The following is a 22,888-nucleotide window of genomic DNA, read 5'->3' on the forward strand; positions in this document are numbered from 1 at the left end:
CTATGGTCTCTTTTTTTGTTTGTTTGTTTGTTTTTGAGACAGGGTCTCCCTGTAGCCCCAGCTGGCTGGATTCACTATAGAGACCAGGCTGACCTTGAACTCACAGAGAACTGCCTGCCTCTGCCTTCTGAGTGCTGAGATTAAAGGCATGTGCCACCACACCCGGCTGGTCTCCATTTTTTATAGTACATTATCTTTCGTATAATTTATTTTGTATAATTTAACATTTCTTTTCAGGGCATCATAAACTCGTGGCCTTTAGGAGATTCTAATTATATTAACGATGATGTTTGTTGTTTGCAGAGGCTCCATTTCATGATGGGAGATGGCTAAGCAAGTTGCTTTGCCCATTAGCTCTGCTGTGAGCCTTCCTAAAGGCACTCTTGTTTTTTGGCAAGACATATTTCAAAATGATCCTGCTTTCCTTTGCCCCAAATCATTGAATCAGCACTCCTAGGAGTCTGCCTTCTTTTTCTGTTTGGTGCTGGAGGTTGAACTCAGATCCTGGTAGGTGCTCTACTGATGAGTAAAACCCTACTGCCTTTCTCCTTTTGATGGGGAATAGTTTAGAGATGTTAAAAATTGTGACAATACATGTGCTGTTGTTGCCATAGAACCAAATTCAATAATGATGGTCTGGAAAGCAGATAACTTTTTAAATTATTTATTTGTTTACTTATTTTTTTAAATATTTTTATTTATTATTTTTATTTTATGTGTATGCGTGTGCACCCATGTCGTGCAGTGCCCATAGAGGACAGAAGAGGCTGTTGGATCCCTCAGAGCTGGAGTTAAGGACAGTTGTTAGCTGCCATGTGGGTGCTGGGATTCGAACCCAGGTCTTCTGCAAGAACAGTCAGTGTTTAAGAACCCCTGAGCCATCTCTCTAGTCCCTGTTTACATATTTTTATATTATGTGTATGAGTATTTTGCCTGAATGTATATAAGTGCACCCATATCATGCAGTGCCCTCAGAAGACAGAAAAGGGCATTGGATTCCCTGGAACTGGAGTTACAGATGGTTGTTAGCTGTCATGTGAATGCTGGGAACTGACCCCAGATCCTCTGCAAGAACAGCCAGTGCTCTTAACTACTGAGCCATCTCTCCAGGACCCAAATAACTTTTTAAAAGTCAAAAATCCATACTGATTGTCTCTTGTTTAACCTATCATGTTACTAAGTTCTTCTGTTCTTGAAGTGGTTTCATCACTGTCAAGTTGTTCTCTGCAATGAAAAGGAAAATCTCATTCTCACTGCTCAGCAGTTCACTCAGAAAAACCACTCCCAGGAAATAATGGCCTCTAAAATGACACCTTTGCTGTGGTAGTCTAAGTAAAACAGCACATGACTAAAGCATTCTGAACTCACGAGCAAGAAGACTCATCTCCTCCAGGGCTGAGGACTGGCTCCAAAGTCCTAGATGCTGTTAGAGCTGCTATCACCAGGGCTTAATTCTTTTCATTCTATTTTTCAAGGACCCTGCAATGCAAGCAATGGAAATTTTAATTTGCTCAAAGATTTTATATGGGATTCTCAATTCTCATATAAAAGGTTCATGTCTTAATGATCTTGGATTACTTAATCATCATAGAGACCAAATACTGAGTCATTAACTTCTTCTGTAATATTATGAATAGAATACCTCTAGTTTTAGAGCAAGCAATCCACTTTTATGGAATTTTTTGGGTGGTCTCCAGCTGTGCAGGCCAAGACACTATCACATTCTGATCCTGTGAGCGCTTCCTTTCTGGGAGTTTATCAGAGTGGGAGTTCTTCTTGGCTTGTCTGTACACGTTTATTGAGTCTTCATGACATACATGGCTCAGATATATGAAAAAAGAAGTTTAGAAATGAAAAAAATTGTTACTTTTCCTTAAGCCACTTCTAAATAGGCTTAACTTTTCAGAACCAAGGAATCAAAAGTTGCAGCTCAACTGCTTGGTGTCCCATGGGAATGGGGTCAGTTCCAGGGAGGTCATTCCATGTAAATTTTGTCTAGGATGGATCAATCCACAGTGGCCCTGACAGTGAAAGAAAACAATGGAGAGATATATAGAGGAGACTGAAGAAGTGAGAGGACTACAGAATTCCAGGCTTTCCTCTTGGTGACCTACACTCCAGATGGCCTTAGATGAGACGGCTCCTTTGATGAAGCAAACTGAAGACCCCAGGGCTGGAGTTCTGCTCCTGCTCAGTGTGTAGGATGGATGTGGCCAACCACTGACCCACCTTGCTCCCTTCCATTCTGTATTAGCCTAGCCACTCTAAGACTGCATCTTTCCTGGGCCTGAGGTTGGAATGACCAGGGGTTTGTTACTGTGAACTTGAATTATTTGGGTAGTAACTAGGAGAATCATTATTTCTAACCAAAGAAATCATGTTTAACCAGGAAAACATCTGAGATAGATGATAGCAGGTATGTTTCTTTTTTTAATATTTTAAAAAATTATTTTTATTTTATGTGTATGAGTATATTGCCTACATGTGTGTAAGTGCACCTGTGTCATGCAATGCCCTTGGAGGTCAGAAGAGGTGTTGGATCCCCTGGAACTGGAGTTATGGATGATTGTTAGCTGCCATGTGTGTGCTGGGAATCAAACCCGGGTCCTCTGTAAGAGCAGCCAGTGCTCTTACTGCTGAGCCATCTCCCCAGACCCTTCTTTCTTTAAGACCTCTCCAAAAACTATACAGACCTAGTGTGTGTGTGACTGACCCATAATTCAGTGACAAGTTCTGAAAGCAACTCTTCCTGAAATTAGTTAACTAGAACAAAACATGAAATGTGTAAGAATAGCCTCACCCATGGAAGTTACTCAATCAAGATGACATGTGTAACAGTCCTCTGGAATATCAGCTGTAATCATTATTGAAGTTTGTGACTAGGGAAACTTAAAATGAGGTTGTGATGTGATGCTGTGATTCTGTATCAGAAGCAGGAGTGGGGTGGGGAGAGTTAGAAAAAGATTTGCTAGTGTGTCTCCAATACTGTCCAGGGGGAAAGAAATAACAGCCTAGTATTTGCTATCTAGATGGAAATATCCCTGTTGAGAAGGTTAGTAACATCTGCACAGTACTTTAGTTTCCATAGTGCTTTCATGCACATTATTTCAACATTCACAATTGCCCATAAACTTGGTGTTCTTGTATCCCTGTGTTATTGAGGAAGAAATGGAATCAAGGAGGCTGAGTGACTCCCCAAGGCCCAAGGTCACTTTATCACTGATAGGAAGAGCTGGAAGTGATCTGACTTTAAAGCAGATGTGCTTTCCACTGGCCTTAGCAGTCTTACAGCACTCTTGCAGGAAGCCTACCCCGCTAAGTTAACAGGCCACAAATGGCCTCTCAGCCACACCTCCTCTTCCTTCCTCTAAGTCTAGGCTCTCTAAGTCACCTTATGATCAGTCATTTGGTCTCTTGGGGAAGATGAAACAATAATTGCTTTAGGGTTTTGCCCTCTGTGCAGGTGCATAGCATCTAGTTTGGGAAGGTTTTCACTTTGGGTCTAAAGCTTCTGGTGCTGGTCTGAAATTCTGATCATTTATGAAAAAGTGTTTGTAATTTGCATTTTGTGTCAGATCCTACACATTATGCATCCAGCCTCAATGGCTTAATTGATGGCCTCTGGGTAATAAAACAGTGTTTTGAGAGTTTGAAGGGCAAGGGGGGCCAGTCTTGCTTGGGGAGAAACGCTGTAAAAGACAAGGTGGTAGGGCATGGACAGCTGGCTCTCAGGAGTAATATTATCTTGCACATTTGTTGCCTTTGGTTCATTCTAGAATATTGATGGTCAAAGAGTTTTTAAAAACCAGATCTGTGTGTTTACTCCTCACATGTCCCCTTGAGAACCATGACTGATCCTTGGCCAACAAATGGAACCATGGTCTATGAACTACTCCTGTGTTATTGACTGATAATATTGTAATATGCAATTGGAGTAATGGAGCATGCTTGTCACATTGCTTTGTACAAATGTCAGGGGTGATGGTATGTACCTGGGATCATTTTTGGAGTCTAGAGTTTGGGGTGTGAATCAAGATGCCCCTGGGAAACCCATCATCTGTAAAGATCTCAAATACTGAGGTGCAAACAGGTTTTTTTGTGCAGAGATATTTCATAAATCAGGCTAAAAATGTTCCTGTATGACATTGACATTGGAAGTTCATCAGTGTCCTGGGCTGGACCTCTGGGCTGCTCATTGTTGCCCACTGCTCTTGCTCAATACCCTTTGTCATACGAAATATTAGCCATGCGCGTAACCTGCCACCCAGTCTGGTGTGTCCTCATCACAGAACAAGACAAAAATGTGTAAAACTTAGTCTGTATGCTATTCTGCCTTTTTAGTGATAACCCATTTGTTTTATCGAAACAGCCATCTTGATTTCATTTAATAATACTAAGGACTGGTAATGACAATAGTCAGAATGATAAACTCCAGGCCCCAAACTTAAACTCTTTGAATAATTTAAATTTATTCTATTGTTTTGAAGATTTTGGAGAGGTTAGTCATAATTGAATAATTTTAAAAGACTTTAAAATAAAATGTACAACTCTGTAAGGGTCAGATGCCATTTGACCATTTGGAGAGTATCTTTCATTTTGAGGACATGTGTGCTTGCTAAAATAGACTTGGAACAGCTTACACAGTGCATGCCTTTGAGTCCTTAGATTGATGACTGCCATTCTTTTCCAGCATTCCAGTGGTATTGACTCACAGTTACAAGTGTTTCAAAATTCTACCACATATGTCTCTGCCAATGCTAGTTCAAGATTTTTATATCTTTACAAAAACTTGACCTCTAATGAGGTCTTAGGCTCATTTTTAAATATACTTTGGTAAAAATAACTAGAAGCAGATCCCTTTCATGCAGTATTTGTTTATATACTTAGCTCTTAAACTATTAAGACATATAATTTTTTAAAATGCAGACACAGCCGGGCATGGTGGTACACACCTGTAGTCCCAGCACTTGGGAGGCAGAGGCAGGCGGATCTCTGTGAGTTCAAGTCCAGCCTGGTGGTCTACATAGTGAGTTCCAGGACAGCTGGGGCTACAGGGAGACCCTGCTTCAAAAAGACAAAGCACGGCTTGGTTCCCGTATCAGAAGGCCTTGGCCCTTCCATGCTTTAGTGTGTGTCACAGTTTCATTCATTTTTAAGGCTGAGTAATATTTCAGTGTGTGTGTGTGTGTGTGTGTGTGTGTGCATATGTCATGGTGGATATATGGCAGTCACAATACAACTTTCAGGAATCAATTCTCTCTGCCATGTAGGACCTAGGGATTAAACCCAGTCATAGACTTTCAGCACACATCTTTAGTCACTGGGCCATCATACTGGCCCTTAATATCTTTTACCATATTTCTCCTGATCATTAAGAATACCCTTGGTTTATATTATTATGTAGCTATTTTATCATTTTAAAACATTTAATTGGGAGAAGATGAAAACTGAATCCTACAAGTTGTCCCTCTGCCCTCCACATGTGCCCCCCAAAGTAAATAAACTGTAATAAAAATTTTTTTTAAATGTGGAAACTTTAAAATATTGAGTTCTGAAAAATACACACACACACATACACATACACACACACACACACACACACAACACATCCTCTGCTTTGCAAATTATTTGTACCATCAGCAGTTGACTACAAAGACAAGTTTCTGTACACTAAATGTAATCTTTATATCTAGTCATGACAACTAGGGCTTGAATACTATGCTCATTACCTCACTTGCTCTTGAACTAGCCAAGAATGAGGCCTTCTAGGAGGTGAAGGGAACTGTCTCTGTCATGTGATCATTCACTGGCGAAACAGTTTCATCTCATCACCCCAAAGCTTAAAATGCAAAAGGCCTGAGAAGGAAAATCACTCTTCAGTGACTCTCCATTTTCCACAAAATTAAGCTTACACTTCTCTGCTCTAGCCTGTCTAGCCTGCTTGAGACCATTTCTTACCCGTATCAGCATGGGTACTCTCCTCCTCCTCCTCCTCCTCCTCCTCCTCCTCCTCAAAAAAAAAGGTACTCTCCTCCTCCAATTCCTCCTAGTAAATATTTACTATTAATTTTGGGGTGATGGTATCTTATTTATGTTTAAAAGAATCCTGGTTTTTGTTTGCTTGTTTGTGGGGGTTTTTTGGTCTTTTTGAGACAGGGTCTTTCTGTAGCCCCAGCTGGCCTGGAACTCACTATGTAGACCAGGCTGGCCTTGAACTCAAAGAGATTCACCTGCCTCTGCCTCCTGAGTGCTGGGATTAAAGGCGTCTGCCTCCATGCCTGGTAAGAATCCTGTGGGCATCTGGCAGTTAATTATGTTACAGAGTTTTACATTGACAATTTGAGTTGTGCTGCAAAGACTCTGTGGCTATGGGGCTTTTAGAGCCTGACTCCAGGGGTTCATACTTCCCCTTGCTCCTTCTCATCTCCTTTTGTACAGTTTTCTGCTATTTCTATCTGACCAATTATGGGATGGAATGGAGCTGACATGACATCTCAGGGAAATCGCTGCATACTTAAGAGGTAGACCAAAAAGGCTTTTTCACCAAGAAACATTTTTCCTTTGCTGCCATCCATGCTAAATGTTTCCTGAGCTGACATGTTACCTTTAATAAAAATTGTACACACACATAAGCATCATCACATAATAACTTGGTTTTCTACTTTGGGGTACAAACATAAACTTGTTGCATTTAGCTTACTTGGGCACTTAGCTGTATGACTGACTTCCAGGCAGACTAATAGGACCCTCATAAGCATCCTTCCCACCTTCAGTGCTCAAATCTTCCAGAGATGGCTCAGTGTTAAGAGTACTGGCTGCTCTTGTAGAGGACCTAGGTTTGATTCCCAGCACCCACATGGCAGCTAATGATCATCTGTAACTCCAGTTCCAGGGCATCCAATACCCTCTTATCTCTGTGGGCATTGCACAACATGGGTTAAACACATGCAGGCAATACACTCATACACATAAAAATAATAAATAAAATTTTTTTAAGACAGACTCCAGTCCCTGCCCCACTCATGGAAAGCTGGCCTACCACAATTTGGCAGAAAATGGTCTTCTACCACTGGATAACCCAGATATCTGTCCAAGCCTCAGGTGTATGCACACTGGATGCAAACAACTCATCTTAAAGAAGACAGTATTTAGCCGCCGTACCCACAAGCACACTGTACTGAGGGGAGAGGTCTGGATTTGCTTCACAGAACACGTACGTGCTAGGTCACATCAGGTTTCTTCACAAGTCCCATAGGCTGTGCTTCCCCAAAACTTTTACTCACTACCAGCAATGAAAAGGACCTGGGAAGGAAGGTCAGGTTTGTGAAATCAAAGAAGAGAGCCACTTCAATTGAGACTCCAAGACTAAGAGGCCTATCTAAACTATGTGTAAACCAAAGGGAACTGAAGTGGTAGTCACAGGACAAAGATCTGTGCCAGAGTACATTTCCATCTCTCTATACAGAGGTTATCTGACACCTTGTTTTAAGAAAACAAGCAAACAAAACTCACATAGATAAGAAAGCTATGCCACGTTGTCCTGCATTCAGGGTACACCAATGAAGAACTTTGGCTTTACTCATATGTATTTCTAACTTTTTCTTGACAAAGTATATATTTATTTATAATAAAAGTCACATAAAATAAATCTGAAATAAATAAACCTAAAAATCACATGTTCTGATAGCCCTCATCAGACCCAATGAGGTGCTGAGACAGGGTCTCTATGGTAGAACTGGGCACCTAGGGGACAGTATTCATTTAAGAATGCAGGAAAACAACAAATGTGAAAGTCATGTTATTTCCATGTCAACTGAGGTCTTTCTCCTTTCCTCAATAATTCTAAAGGGAAATGGTAACTGCTAAAGACTACTGTACAGATAATGAAATTTGGTGGATACATTCAAATAAGTTATGTTCAGGTAACCAAAGGGTAAATATAGTTCAGGTAGAGCACTTGCCTAGCGTGTGCAAGGCTGTGGGTCAATTCCCAGTGCTAAAAAATAAAATAAAATAAAATTTAAAAAGTATAAGATGCCAGGCTTAGCAGTACATGTCTTTAATCCCAGCACTCAGGAGACAGAGGCAGAGGCAGAGGCAGACAGATCTCTGTAAGACTGAGACCAGGTCTACATAGCAAGTTCCAGGCTAGCTTGGGCTATAGGGAGACCCTGTGTGAAAAAGACCAAAAAAAAAAAAAAAAAAAAAAAAAAATTTCTGCCACAAGGAGCAAATGGTCTTCCAGGTAACTTGATATTTGCTATAGTTTGAGTGCTGAACGTCCCCCAAATGCCCATACATTGATGATTTGGTCTGCAGCCTGTTGTGTCACTGGAGGTGGTAAGCCTTTAGGAGCTGGGACAGTTTGTGTATGTGGGACTGGCCAGAGTTGAAGGGGCATTAGGAAGGATCTCACAGAGGAGCACTCTAATTGGCTTTTCAGGAATTTCAAAGATGAATACTGTTGTAACAGGTACAGACAGAAGATGACTCTATTGCTACTTATAGGCCAGACTGGCTAGTAGTCACAAGGAAAATCCCATATTCACATGACATTTGATCTCCTTTAAACTATAATTTCTAGAGTGCTTGGGGCTTAGTTCAGTAGTAAAGTGCAAATTTAATATGTGCAGGATTGGCGAGATGACTCAGTGGGCAAAGGAACTTGCTGCTAAGCCTGACTATATGAATTCAATCCCTGGTACCCACATGGTAGAAGGAGAGAACCAACTTTCTGAAGTCCTCTGATTTCCATACATGTACCGTGGCATTTGCATGTGTGCACACACACATAAATAAATAAATGAAAATTTAAAAATAAAATAAATTTAGTATCCTCAACACTACCACCAAACCAAACCAAACCAACAACAGAAAACAAACAAACAAACAAAAACCCTGTAATTCCTTTTGAAATATTTAAGGTAATTTAAATATAAAATTGTGACACGACCACCCCAATAGAATGTCCTTCTCCCTGCCTTAACTGTGTCCATGATATTTTTCCTCACTGAAGTAACAAGCATACTAAGAACCTTGAAATCTTCCATTCCTCTAGTTCTTGGTAGGTCTTAGAAGGAAGATAATTCAAGAAACACAGTGTGCTCTCCAGCTACGCTTGGCAAGCCAAGCTTATGTCCCATAAAATGCCTTCAGTATAAATAAGTTATAAGTACATAAAAGCAGAATTGTTTATTGATGGTGAATGAGAATATAAAGTCCAACTAATAATGGCCCCAAATTCATATTCTAAAAGGCACTCAGGCTGCTCTTTCCCCCAAACCCAACTAAAACAAGGATTGCAAGTGTGGCAGTTTTTCTCAGGGCTTACACAGGGAAATCTCTCTTTCTAGTCAGGTTTTCAGGTTTCTTTTTTTTAATGGCGTCTGTCTCTGTCTTTTGAATGCAGTTTCCCGTGGAACCCTGGCTTTCAGCTCTTTCTCTGGATCCCATCAACTAAGAGAAAGAATGGAGACCCAGCATATTATCAGGTGCATAGATCAGGAAACTGCTCCCTTTTTGTTCTTTCCCAAACAGCTGAAGACTGATCCAACCAGACAATCAAAAACAAACACACCGCCAAATTAAAAATAACTGCTGTCACTACCAAGCATCATAACTCCAAAAATGCTGCTTTAGAGACCCAAACACTTAACCCAAGGTGTTAGTCATAAAGACTGAACTGAAGACCGTGGGCAAAGGTTGGAAAGGCCGAGAGGCACCTTTGCTCCCCGAGCCGAGGTCCTGCCCCCTTAGAGTAGAGGTCCCTGGGAGCCCAGGCCCTGAGCCACCGCACGGTGCTCTAAGGGAAAACAGGTTCCTCCAGCACAATGCCTCTGACTGAGGAAACTGACTGTTCCAGTCTCAGTTTAGGAAACAATAGTGACTAGCTCAGAGAGAACAGTAACACCCCCTAGGGAGTCCTTGCCAGGGAAAAGTGACGCTGTCCACCTCCCAACTTGGGAGAGTGTATGTCTGCCTTGTTAATCTTTACAGCTATGGGCGCAATGTCTGTCCCTACTGGCAGCTGACACCACACCGTAGGTAAGAATCCACCCAGAGAAGAGGACCGACAGCACTGGCTGCTGGGAGTGACGCAAACGCCACAGATGGTGAGAAGGGGCTTTGACGGCCAAGGCTGAAATTGGATTGTCTTATCTTCGTTTATTGTTTCTCCCTGGAAACGCGCAGACACCAGAGGAAAACAAGTTTCAAAGAGAGAAATTTTGCAAAGAAAAAAGGCGTTTTCTTCTCCCTTCTCTTTGAAGTAGAACAAAGGAGGTGGCCCTGCTGATCAAGTTAGAAAGAAACAGCGCCTTGAAGTGGGCAAGCCCGGAGCCGGTGCAGGGACTTTGAAGGGCAAAGACTTGTGCTTAGATGTTTAACCTGAATGAAAAGACTGTAGGGAGGCAAACAGTGCTGGGTCTTTTCAACGTTCCTTTGAGTCATTGCTTTAGCTCATTTTCTGTCAGGAAAGGCGGATGCACATGTTGAAACAGCTGGCTCTTGTTTGATTTAAAGTGACAGTGCAGATGCAAGCTCTTTGGGGGCAATACCCAGACCCATCAATGTTGATATAATTTGGATGAGGTATGCTAGGGGGACACTTGCCAATCAAATGACTGGGTTCAATTTGGAATGCGCTTATTAAGTCCCTACTAGATGCCAAAGCTGGCTATTGCCAGCATGTGTAGAGGAGTTGGAGAGACTAGCAGTATATTCAGCTGTGAAAATGAAGTATGAGGGGCACAGAGAGGAAGAAGAGATGAATTTAGGGTGAGAGAACTGAACAAGATCCCCCAACTTGCTCTGGACCCTGAAAGGTGAACAAGACTCAGCAGGCAGAGACAAGAGCTGAGTTCCCTGAGGGTGTGGACAGATTCAAGGCTTCCCAAAGGAGGGAAGGAGAAAGGGAGGGAGGGAGGAAGGGAGGGAAGGAGGGAGGGAGAGATGGAAGGAGGGTGGCTACCCAGGAGTGGCATGGATTTGAAATTCTGTACTTAACACCCTCCCTGACTTCCCATGGCTCTGGGGGACAAATGAACAGTTTCACCTCTGTCAGGGGACCTGTGTGCTTTCAGCAGCAACATGGTTGTGGACGGGTTCAGGTAGCCTGGTGGGTGAGTAGGGATGGGTTGGAAGCTGAGCTCCCCTTACAGAGCAGCAGAAAGGTTTGGAGTCCTGGATCCAGTCCTGGATCTCTTCCAGAGACAGCCTCATTTCTCTCCTACAGCACACAAGTATCCTAGACAAACTTCCTCTTTTTGCTTTAGCCCGTTTGAATTGGGGATCTGTCACTTCAGTCAAAAGAATCCTGACTAATCCAGCACCATTCTTTTATTTCATTGTCAATGATATCTAAATAGTGATGTCTGTTTATTTATTTTCTTCTTTGATCATGTTTCAGATATGTTGAGCTGAGCAGAGAAGTGCTAGTATCATTCACTGTCTTAGGTAATGGGAATGAATACATAATGACAAATGGCTCCAGTGTGGGCTGTGCACAGGAAAGCTCATAGCACTGGGCACCATGGAGTGGCAGGAATGCTTTCTGGAAAATGTGTTTAGATAAGACTCAAGAATTTAGCAACCTGTTCTAAGGCTCTAACAAAAAATATTTAGTTGAATTAGGAAACACACTGGACATGACAGGGATGTTACATCCATGAAATCACAGAGGTTGTGGTTGCCTGAATAAGACCTACATGAGATCAAGCCAGTCAAAATCCCAGAATGGGTGGGAGAGGGGCTCGGGAAGCCCCACCCCAGCTGAGGAGCTACGGGAAGCTGATAGCTATGTGGGGAGGGAGAGTCAGTTTTCTTCAGGGATGTGGCCCCTGATAGACTGCAGATGCTCCAGTGGATGGCCTACACCCATGCACATACAGGGGACATGACAAAAGAGGACATGAAGTCAAGACAGGGACGTGGTGGGAAGCTTTGCTGCATAGACAACCTTATTTATGTATCTTCGTTAACAGGCTTGAAGAATTTAAGGACCAACATATTTTTGTATCTTTGTATTTCTGCACTTGTCTATTTCAATACTTGTCATTTTCAATGTGAGTCTACTAATTTACAGCAATAAATCTAAAGATAATTTTCCATTTGTTTATTTATTTATTATTATTTATTTTTCAAGGCAGGGTTTCATGTAGTCTAGGCTGGCCTCCAACTAACCATGTAGCTGAGGCTCGCTTTCAACTCATGATCTTTCTTTCTCCATCTCCCAAGTGCTGGGGTTACAAGTGTGTATCGCCACATCTGACTAATTTAAATGGTCATAATGTTCTTCTCCTGTTTCTTCTCTCTGGTTTCGTTATTTATTGAGGCCACACTCTGCTTCACTCTCCGCAGTCTTTGTATCTTCCACGACCTTGCTCTTCATTTGCAGGTGCTTCGTCCCTTCTCCTCTTACCTCCAGAGCATACTTTTCCTTTTTAAAAATTTTTAAACTTTTTAAAATTTAAAATTTATTTTTTATTTTATGTGTATAAGAACTTTGCCTGCATGTAAGTGCACCCATGTGTGCAATGCCCACAGAGGCCAGAAGAGGGTGTCAGATCCTCTGGAACTGGATGGTTGTTAACTACCATGTGGGTGCTGGGAACTGAACTCAGTCCCTCTGCAAGAGCAGCAAGTGCTCTTAATGACTGAGCCATCTCTTCAGCCACTTTTTAAATTTTTTAAAAAGTTCTTTTTATTTTATGTGTATCAGTGTTTTGCCTGCATGTATGTATGTACATTGTGCATGCAATGTCTACAGAGGCCAGAAGAGAGCATCGGATCCCCTGGAACTGGAGTGCCAGATGGTTTTTAGCAACCAGGTTGTTACTGGAAACTGAACCCAGCCACTGAGCTATCTCTCCAGTCCTTGAGCACACTTTTCTAAACATGATCTTACAATGCAGAGTTATAGCTCTGAAAAGTGTTGTGTGGAAGCAGCCTGAGGTTTGAGGAGCCTTTGCCCAAGCACTCCTCAATTTAGTCCTTGGACAAAAATCCAATCATCCTTACCCACCCCCTGCTCTTCAACACTTACACCTTGATATTATTGCATGAGAGCATACATCAGATAGTCTGTCGGTATATCTCTCCTATGATGCTTTCAATAAACCCAACAATGGTATAGAAATACTTTCTGTATCATAAAATAAAAAGTAAGTACTAAAGCCCCAATTGTTATTAAAATCAATCAGATATTCTGCAGTACTGATTTCCCAGAACTAATGCAATAGTTCTTTTACTTTATAGACAGGATCTCACTATGTTACTAGACTGGCCTAAAATGAGCAGTCCTCTTGCCTCAGCCTCCCAGAATGCTGGGATTTCAGGTATGTGTCAGTATGCCTGACATAACAGCTCTTTACTTGATACCTATGCATAAATTAGTCTGTTGTGATTGCAAATATTCATATGTTAAAAATATACAGTGTCAAAACAACAAACAAACAAAAGAAAACCCTGCAGCAATTCATAAACAGTGCAGTAACTTGGAGACAATTAAAAGTTATCTTTCCTATGGATTGGCAAGAGGGTAAAAGCACTTACTGAGTAAACCTGATGACCCGAGTTTGGCTGAATCCCATGGTGGAAGAAGAGAACTGACTCCTGAAAGTTGTCCTCTGGCCTCCATATATGTGCCATGGCATAGGCATACCTGTACTCAGACATATACATCCTATACATACAAAAAATAATAAAATTAAAAAACCGTTTTACTTATAACAGCAAAAGAAAATTAAGGCTTTACCAAACTGAAAAGCAAAATGTCATGAAAACATGGTCGCTGATCTTCCCGTCAACCCTGATGTACCAGTGTCTGTCTAGAGCCCAGGCCTGCCTTCTGGAGCTGGGTCAGCTGTTGTCACTGACATGGTATAAGACCTCTCACCATTCATCCATGACACTTGCCATGTCTACCACATTCAAGAGAGTACAAGGAAGAAATCAGATTACTGAGAAAAACCTAGAAGAAAGCTAAAGAAAAAAAAAACTTGCTGTTTATCAAGCATTTTAAATTCTTATTTCTCAATGCAGTACAATAAAATCCTATGGCATCCGAATTCGTTCAGTTTTATTTACCCAGTTGAGAACACCCATTTCTATGCTGTACTGGACTCTCATAGGCACAAACTACAGGTGTACAAGGAAAACAACCTAAGAGCAAAAATCGTGAGCTGAGGCTATGGTAAGATTTATGTTAAACACTTTTGGTTTCCTTTATCAATACCAACAATAAGCCAGGGGCTCTAGCCCCAAGTGGGAGCAGAGAAGGATACAGGTCAGGCAGCTTTAGCAAGAAGTTTATTTGCAAACATGAAGATTATTTTACTGACATTTGTAGATTAAGGAGCTCATGTGTTTATTCTCTTTTCTGGGCATGTTGATGGTACATTAGAACTGTGCACGTTTTTGCTTAGTCTTCATCCTAAGACATATGTGGTCCTGAATACAATCTTTGTTGGTTTTTTGTTTTTGTCTTTGTTTTTTGAGACAGGGTCTCCCTAAAACCCCAGCTGACCTGGAACTCTCTGTGTAGACCAGGCTGACCTTGAACTCACAGAAATCTGCCTGCTTCTGCCTCCTGAGTGCTGGGGTTAAAGGCATGTTCTACCACGTAGTCCCTGAATAGAGTCCTTACTAGAACTCTAGCAAGGATCAGAATCATGACCATGACCCCCTGGAACACAGTGGTCCACAGCTGCCCAATGAGGTATTCACTAAGGATAAAAGACTAATATTTCAGTGAGATAAAAACCAAAGCACTAGTCTCCAGGGGCTGCATTTTACTTGCTCCAAGTCATATATGCTTAGTGGCAAATAACTGCTGTCCTGCACAGTGCAAAGTTCCATCATCACTGAATGGCTTTTTGAGACACTAGTCCCACTACGTATCTCAGGATGACCTCAAATTCAGGATCCTTCTACCCCTGTCTCCTGAGTGCAAATGTACATGCACATCTGGGCTTCACCAAGAGTTCTATGGTCTGTGTTGGCTTCATTCATGGTACTCAAAGGCAGTGAACCAGTGGCACTGGCCTTATATGGGAGCTTGTCAGAAAAGCAGAGCCTCAGCTCTTCAGATCTGAGCCAGAGTCTGTAATTGGTGAAGATCACATTTAAGAAGCGCTGGCCTAGACAATCAAGAAAACACACCCAAGGCTTAAAGGAAGGAAAGCACTGCATCCAGGCATCCTGCTTGGACTCAACATACACAGAGTCACTTCTTGCAGGAACATGCCATTAGTGTGGCTTCATAAAACAGAAAACACCAGGCCCCCTATTTCCAGTCATATTTTAACAGCCAGTGTCTGTGCACCTGTTGTTGACATGTGTCTTCCCCTTGACTCTCATAAAAGTAACTAAACATGTATCAAGCTTTTACTCCGAGCTACCATTGTTCTGGGTTCTTTATGTGTTTTGGTTCATTAATCTTCCCAAACAACCGTCCAGGTGGCTTCTTTTATTAACCCAGTTTTACAAGTGAGCATTCTGAGACAATAATGGAAATAAACTGAGGTCACAATGGCAAAGCCAAAGATCTTACTCAGTGGTGCCTGGGCTCTGGAGGGCCCAGGCTGCTGGCAGTTCCTGACAAACTGCAGCTTTGGGGGCTTCTTGCCAGGTGCCCTGAGCTCCAAAACAAGCTCTCCTTCCATAGGGGACAGAGCAACCCCATGGGTCCTTATGTCCCCTCTGGCTCCACTTCCCAGGAAGCTCCAGGTTTCTATTTATGGGTCTTCTCTAATGCCAGATCATAACCTTCCTACTTTGACTCCTTGAGTTCTTTCTAGTGCTTAATTGTCTTTCTCCAAATCCCCAGGAAAACCCCAAGAAAGAGACAGAAAAAAGAGCGAGAGCTACCAGTTAAATGCCTGCCAAGATGCTAGTGCAACCTGTCCCACGGGTAAATCAGACACTGCCTAGAACAGCAAGAGAGTCAGCTATTTCCTGCCCAGGCCAGGAGGATGGGAGTGAGTCATCACTTTCCCTGCCCCAGCTGAGGCGTCTCTCCTGAAATCCCTCTGCAATGTGCCACCCCAAATTCTCAGGTCAGCCTGTTAGGTTTGGAGAGCCAACCACTTCAGAGAACTCGTTCAATCTCATGAATTAAAAATGACTGCACTTAAAGTTCCAAAGTGCCCCCTAACAGACTTGATGTTAATTCTGTTTGCCTTTAAGCAGACACATACTGGGCCCAGTCTGGAGGACGGGCTGGCCAGGCCTTGCTCTCCAGTAAGGGGAAAATCCTGTGGAGGAAGCCAGCTGTGATCAGCATCAGCCCTGATTGTTAGGGCGTGTTTATGACATATTCAGAACCAACAGGAAATACCCCCAAGGGCAACTTCAAAGTCTTCCTCTCCACCACTCTGCCTGTTCTAAATAGTAGACACTAAATTTTGTGTCTCTGTATCCCCGCCCCCCATCTCCTTCCTTTGGGTGTCCAGTAGAGGGCTGTGCATACATAAGGTGCTCAATAGATGTGTATTAAGAGAAAAGATACAAATGAATGGGGATTCTAGGGATTACTAGAGCTTAGCTCTTCTTCAGTCAACTTTAAGTATTCTGTAATGTTTCAGATAGTAAATGCTTTGGTCAGTCCTGTTTAGTAACTGGGAAGGCTTCAGATGAGCAAAATGATTTGGTTGCCTCCCTGTGTGGAAGTGTAAAATTCAGACTTCCTTGTTTGTACCATAATCTTTTCTGTCTAGGAAGAGCAGAGATCAAAAAGGGCCTTGTCACAAGTCACTGGGTTTGACTGATTTAAATCCATCTGAAGGTGACCTGACAGGAGAAAATTGTGTTTGCTCTATGACTGTAGAATTGTTGGGGGTAGGGAAGTGGGAGTAGGGTGGGAGTGGGAAGTGGGTGCCTAGCTAGGCTACGGGTATACACAGGCCTCTGTGTTTAAGCCAGGCCAGATCTCTGGTCTATACAGGCTGCTGTGTTTTTCAGGGGACCTGGAAAGGAAGAACTGAAAAGTGGGGGTAGAATCAACAAACAGAACTAAGAAGTCACTTTGGGATGGACTTGGGCCAGGGCTGGCCTTCCTGGTATCCGTCTCCGTCAGGACGGAGCTGCAGAGCACAGGCAGAGGCACTTACCTCAAATGTTTGCCAATACTTTCACTTTCGTGAAGACTGAGCGGAAGCACTTCAGGGAGAAGCCCATTACATCACATTTGTTCTCCAATATAGCTCCGGGTTGGGCTGTACCCTTTACTGTCACCGGACAGTCTGTAAACACCCACGATTAGCATTTATATCAAGCTGGTGAGGTGGAATAAATGAGTCCTTTATGTCTATATAAGACTCTGGTCGTTAAATGGCCTCATTAAAGAACCAGCATTTTTGAGAGTCATTGTATTTAGTGGATCACTGTGGAAAAACAGACTTTCTACAACTCTCCCGGAAAAGGCCATTTTCTCCATGGCCTTCAGCATTGCTGTTCAGCACAGAACTTAGATGAACTCCTGTGAAATAGGTCCAATTCAGAAGCCATATCTTTGCACAGTGGCTTATAGATAACTTGGAACTTATGTTGAAACAGGATGTCCTGTAGCTCAGGCTGGCCTCATCTACATGATAAGGATGACCTTGAACTTTGGATATTCTTGCTTCTACCTCCAGAGTGCTGAGTTTACAGGCATGTATCACCACACTTGGTTTATGTGGTTCTGGGGATTGAATTCAGGCGCTTGAGCATGCTAGGCAAACATTATACCAACTGAGCTGCAGTCCCAGCCTGACTTGGAACATTTAAAAGTTTGTCAAAGTAACAAGAGCTTAAGTTATCATGATCATAATACTAGCAATTATATAATACCTAGCACTTTAGCTTTTCAAACGCTCGATATATTTTAGCACTCCCATCCTTTAACCCAAAGAAGATTTCTTCCATGTCCTTATTTTCACCAGGCAGAGTGGCACACCCCTGTAATCCCTACAACTAGGATGACAGAGGCAAGAGGGGTGTGAGTTCAAGGCCAGTCTGAGCTCCAAGGAAAGACTCGAAAACAAAGCAAACAAAATATTTTGTTCTCAGGGGCCTTGGTTTACTTATTTGGAAAACAAAGATTATCATTAACTTTATTTCAAAAGTTTGTGAGGATTCTATGAGAAGTCAAGCAAGAAATGAGGCTTCCAAATCAATCCTTCATGACAGAATGAATTGCACCATATGGTAAAGCCTCAAATGCAATGCCAGCTTCCCACCAGTGGCAAATAGGACTTACTCATCTTTGTAGGCCTGGTACCCAGCAGGTGCCCAGGCCTTATGGGGTTGAATAAGTAGCACTGAGTGAATACATGCATGGGGGCTGATAACTCATAACCCTGCTTTTTAGGGCCACTCGGCTGCAGTGTTAGTTGAGAGGGCTGTGGAGCTGGAAAGAATTGATCTTCAGGAGCAACCACGACAGCAAGTTGAGACGAAGGCATTTGGCATCAAGTCCAACAGTATAAGCAAGAGACTGGTGTCCTCAGCTCCATTTTCTCCCAGGAAATGACTCCAGGTGAGGGTCAACAGTGTCAGGGCAGATACAGCGCACAGTAGGGGTTTTCCACTGCTGAGGGAACAAAATTCTCCTGTACTTTTATAGACCTGGGAACAGGTGGCAAGTGTGAGGCCAGGGAAGTGGGGGACAGCCTAGAAGCAAAAGACAGAAATCCACCTAAGTCCTTATCCTCTGCTCAAGACTCCCCAGTAAGGAAGTTCTATGTGGAGGTTTGTGGGCTAGGAATGCAAATAGGTATAAGAACCATGCTGGTGAGCAGAACCTGGGTCTTTGACTGCAGCTCCCTCTGGAGGCTGCTAGGCCTGTGGTACATCAAGGCTGGGGTGGGGAGGGGCAGTCTTCCTCAGGTAGGGTTCCCAAAAAGTCTCCCTGATTGACGATGGCGGGGCAGGGCAAGTCACTCACAGGTGCTTGGTCAGGACCTAGATTCCTTTCTGGTATATTAATAGATAATACAGTTATAGATTTGATTTGGTGGGTGCAAAGCTAGAGTCAGAATGAAGGGCTTTTGGCTTTACCCTTTATATGGTTTGAATAGGAAATATCTCCCTCAAGTTTGTATGTTGAATACTTGGTAGAACACTGGTGGCTCTATTGTTTCTTTGTTAATTATTCATTCTTTAAGAATTTCATATGCATACAATGTGCTTTGATCATATCAGTTCCCCATTCCCCCTTAAGCCCCTATCAGGACCTCCCATTCCTCCTACCAACTTCACATCCTCTTTTCACAGCCTACTGGGTCCAGTCAGTGCTGTCCCTATGTGCACTGGTACAGGGCCATCCACTGGAGCATGGGCATTCTAATACAGGTCTCTTCCCTGAAGAAAAGTGACTCTCACTACCCCAGCAGCTTCCACTACCAAAGCACCTCATCTACGGGTTATCCTTCATGAGCCCCTCTCCCACTTGTGCTGAAATTTCCACTGGCTTGATCTTGCATAGGTCCTGTGTAGGCATTCACAGCCACTGTGAGTTCATGAGGACAATGGCCCTAAGATGTCCAGAAGACACTGTTTTGAAGCAGTCCTCCCTAACCTCTGGCTCTCACAATCTTGGTAGGAATGACTTTTATGAAATGGATATAATCTGGACTAATGACTTTTAATTAACCCCAGCAAAACTATATCCTCTTGTGCCTTGTGACCTGGACATCTGATTTTATTTCCTTGGCAACTTCAATTTGGTACTCCACCTAAAAAGATAATGAATGAATGTGGGTATACTTGAGAATTAACATATCAAAGCACTGAAAGCAGGTGCACCATCTCCATTGCACATAGCTGAGGTTGGGAAAAATGAGTGACCAAGGGTGAATGAGATATACTAGATCTAGGGATGAAAAGGCAGGATGGAACCAAACTTGTACTTCTCTACTTGAAGCTGGAGAAATAATTTTGAATAAAATCAAGAGTGGGGCCTGACTCCAGGACACTGTTCAAGAGAGTACCATTGAGACAGTTCCAACAGCACAATTCCAGGAGACAGACAGTTCTAAGAGGTATCTAGGAGAATGAGTGTCCTCCAAGTTCAGGCCCACTCTTCAAAACTGAATTTAAGAGTCACGTTTTTTGTTCAGGTATTTATAATGTTGGTGTAATAATGCCACAAATCTTTCCACCCCTTCTTCTGTAATGCTCCCCAAATGGTGGCTCTATTTTTGGAGTCTCTGGGCCTAGCTGGGGAAGCAGATCACTGGAAGTTGTTCTTGGGGATGTCTTATTCTACAGGGAACAGGTTCTTACACATATCTTGTTTTCCACTTCCTTTCAGCCATGAAGTGAACATCTGTCATCCACTACATGTGCCCACTGCCATGATGTTCTGCCCAAGAGCTTAGTTAAGCAACCACAGACTGAACTTCCTGAAACCATGAGCTAAAAATAAATCCTTCCTCTCTCAGTTGTTGTTTATGTCAGGTATTTGGTCAAAGTGATGATAAAGCTGACTGATACACCTGTGATTATTTTACTCTGTAGTAGAGTGGATATATGTGGAGCTGTGGGCTCAGACCTTATGGAAAGTTGTTCTGTCTTGGGAAGTTCTAGGAGTCCATTACATTTGTCTCCTGGTGTTCTATTTGTGAATATACTACATCATGTGCAAAAAAGACTTTTTCAGTACTACTTAATTTATTAATCAATTGGCCTTGCAATGAAGAGATTATCCTGGATTAGCTGCATGGGCCAAGGTAATCCCAGGAGCTTTTAGCATAAGAGGAAAGCAGATACCTGTCAGGGAGCTATAGCCCAGGGGATGTCAGACGGATCTGATGCATTGTTGTTAGTGTTAAAAATGGATAGAATCATGATTGGTGGCCTCTAGAAGTAGGAACAATCCCTGACCATCAGTCAACAAAGGCACAGGGCCATCAGTCCTGTTACAATTACATAAGAAGAAACCTCATTCCCTCATTCTGCCATAATTTGAGGCTGGAAGTGAATTCCCCCACAGAAATCAGGCTGTCAACCTTTTGATCTCAGCATTGTAAGACCTCAAACTGAGTATTGAAGTAGAGATCCACCTGGGACACATGACCTGCAGAAGCTGGGAAAGCCAGGTGTGGTGGTCCAAACCTGCAATCCCAAGCACTTAGGAGGCAGAGGCAGAAAAATCACTAGAGGAAGCTATGAAATAAGAAATGGTGTTGATCTAAGCTACTGAATTTGTGGCCACTTGTTATGGCAGCAGTGGAAAACAAATACTCAAGTTCAAAGGCACAGTGTGAAGCTCTGCTCTGCAGTGCTCCTCACCACTGCATCACAACCACTCCCATTACTGGTGGCCACTCTCTTAGTCAATGGAGGCTGTTTGGTACTCCATTAAAAGTGCTCTTGCTGAGTCCTGTCCAGCCATTCCTGAATGTATCTAGAAGTTCCTTTGAACTTGCTGGGCTAGAGAGGTGTTGGGCCTTCATCTCTGAGGTCTCTAAGCAACTGTATCACTATCCCTCCATCTATAAAATACCCAATGGAAAACTTTCAGGTCAAGGAACTAGGTTTGCCAAGTGAAAAACAGATACCCAGTTAAATGTGAATTTCATCTTGAAAATACAGTTCTCTGATATGCACTAAATATTGCATGGGGCATACTTATAATGAAAAACATTAGTTTTCTTTTTTTAAAGGTCTGGTAACCTTATGGAGAGAAAACATTAAAAATTTGAGTTTTCTAGGGCAGGTAAAACTTACCAGGAAGGTAGTAAGTAGTGACCTACATTTGAGCTGGCTGCCCCTTTCTGGGACCAGTGCCCTTTTGTTCCTACCACAGTCAACTCTGATAACAGGAAAGGATCTCATGTCAGACACTTACATTTCAGTAGGAATTTCTCTCAGCAGTCTGTGTCTGCCTCTTTAAAGCTATATTCTAGTGCAGACTAAAAAAGATTGTCTCAGTTAAAGTAAGGCTGGTACCAGTGAGCAGGTGGGTGGTGTGTCCTCAGTCTGGGTTTCTTCACAACACGGGGTCTATAGTATGGATCCTGAATAGCCTCCAATCCAAAAGGTTTGGTCTCCAACCTCTGGCACTATGAGGATGTGGTGAAACCTTCAGGAGGTGTGCACCTAGGAGGTGTGCACCTAAAAGGAGAAAGTTAGATCACTGAGTCACTGGGAACATGCCTTTAAGGGTATATTGGGGCCCCAGTATCTTCCCTCTGTTTTTCTCCTTTGTATGTATGTGGGTCTTGGGTGTGTTCAGTGAGCCATTGTACCACTGAGCTACACTTCCCCAGCCCTTTTGTATTTGGGGGCAGGGTCTCACCAACGTTCCCAGGCTGGCAACAAACTTGGCACTGCTCTGTTTTTTTAGTCTCCCAAGTACCTAGGATTACTGGCATGCTTCACTATTAGTCTCTCTCTCTCTTGTTTCCTGGCCTCCTCTGCCATGTGCTTTACCATGATGTACTATGCCCAAAGCAATGGGACAAGCAATTGTGTTCTGAAACCTCGGAAACCTTGAGCCAAAATAAGCCTTTCCTCCTTTTAAGTTTATTTATCTCAGGAGGAATTCTGTCATAATAACAACAACAAGTTAGGTAACACATGTGGAATGGGGAAAATGTGGGAATTTAGTCATACAAATCTGTCCTTGTTAGGGTCCGTGACTCGATGGGTCCCCTCCAGATAACAAATACACGGGATTGGAGATGTAAAAATCAAGCAGAGTCTTTACTTTCCAGCCGGCTGGGGTCGACCGGTTTCCCAAGACATGCAAGTCTGGTCAGAACGATCGACCCCCATTCAGTTTCAGATACAGATTATATAGGCCCACATAGTCATTACACAAAAAGCATTCCTCAGCAGACACTTTGATCAAACATCTTCTAAAAGCTATAGTTTCGGTTAAACATCTTTTCCAGGAAGGCTA

Source organism: Nannospalax galili, unplaced genomic scaffold (assembly GCF_000622305.1).
Source record: "Nannospalax galili isolate Female #2095 unplaced genomic scaffold, S.galili_v1.0 scaffold43, whole genome shotgun sequence".
Taxonomy (NCBI): domain Eukaryota; kingdom Metazoa; phylum Chordata; class Mammalia; order Rodentia; family Spalacidae; genus Nannospalax; species Nannospalax galili.